The sequence below is a fragment of the Haliotis rufescens genome, unplaced genomic scaffold, assembly GCF_023055435.1.
Source record: "Haliotis rufescens isolate VD_foot unplaced genomic scaffold, xgHalRufe1.0.p SCAF_1, whole genome shotgun sequence".
NCBI classification, from domain to species: Eukaryota; Metazoa; Mollusca; class Gastropoda; order Lepetellida; family Haliotidae; genus Haliotis; species Haliotis rufescens.
In genome coordinates, this window is record NW_025963779.1 from 93,129,142 (window position 1) to 93,130,884 (window position 1,743).

The window sequence follows — 1,743 nt, forward strand, 5'->3', positions numbered from 1 at the left end:
AATGTACTCGGGGGTAGCAACAGACACAAGATAGAATGTACTGGAGGTAGGGAAAGACAACAAGATAAAATGTACTCGGGGGTAGGGACAGACACAAGATAGAATGTACTGGAGGTAGGGAAAGACAACAAGATAAAATGTACTCGGGGGTAGGGACAGACACAAGATAGAATGTACTCGGGGGTAGGGACAGACACAAGATAGAATGTACTCGGAGGTAGTGACAGACACAAGATAGAATGTACTCGGGGGTAGGGAAAGACACAAGATAGAATGTACTCGGAGGTAGGGAAAGACACAAGATAGAATGTACTCGGGGGTAGCAACAGACACAAGATAGAATGTACTCGGGGGTAGGGACAGACACAGGATAGAATGTACTCGGAGGTAGGGAAAGACACAAGATAAAATGTACTCGGGGGTAGGGACAGACACAAGATAGAATGTACTCGGGGGTAGGGAAAGACACAAGATAGAATGTACTCGGGGGTAGGGAAAGACACAAGATAGAATGTACTCGGGGGTAGCAACAGACACAAGATAGAATGTACTCGGAGGTAGGGACAGACACAGGATAGAATGTACTCGGAGGTAGGGAAAGACACAAGATAAAATGTACTCGGGGTAGGGAAAGACACAAGATAGAATGTACTCGGAGGTAGGGACAGACACAAGATAGAATGTACTCGGGGTAGGGACAGGCACAAGATAGAATGTACTCGGGGGTAGGGAAAGACACAAGATAGAATGTACTCGGGGGTAGCAACAGACACAAGATAGAATGTACTCGGAGGTAAGGACAGACACAAGATAACATGTACTCGGGGGTAGGGACAGACACAAGATAGAATGTACTCGGAGGTAGGGACAGACACAAAATAGATTTTATTCGGAGGTAGTGACAGGCACAAGATAGAATGTACTCAGAGGTAGGGAAAGACACAAGATAGAATGTACTCGGGGGTAGGTACAGACACAAGATAGAATGTACTCGGAGGTAGGGACAGACACAAAATAGATTTTATTCGGAGGTAGGGAAAGACACAAGATAGAATGTACTCGGAGGTAGGGAAAGACACAAGATAGAATGTACTCGGGGGTAGGTACAGACACAAGATAGAATGTACTCGGGGGTAGAGACAGGCACAAAATAGAATGTACTCGGAGGTAGGTACAGACTCAAGTTAGAATGTACTCGGGGTAGGGACAGGCACAAGATAGAATGTACTCGGGGTAGGGACAGACACAAGATAGAATGTACTCGGGGTAGGGACAGGCACAAAATAGAATGTACTCGGGGGTAGGGACAGACACAAGATAGAATGTACTCGGGGGTAGGGACTGGCACAAGATAGAATGTACTTGCTTAGCACCGGTTATTAGCGACAACAATTAAATATCTGGTTTCTATTGGCATGATTATAAATACAAAACTAAGCACTGAGCAGAGAACAGTCAGAAATGACAACACTGGCAATGGAAATGTTTTCACTCACTTATATGTCCAATGTGTTTGCTTCAAATCATCAAGAATCTGTAACAAATAATAAACAAAACCAATGTATATTTTTTTAACTTAGCTCTTGGGTATACTTTACTGTCTAAAAGATAGATTGGTTTTCAATTGAGGATTTGTTGATTTTATGTATCATTATATTTCAGCATCGTAAACGGGTGAGCTAACAGAAATGACAAATAAGGGGAAGTAACTCTATTTTGTGATCTACCAAGGGACACAACTCC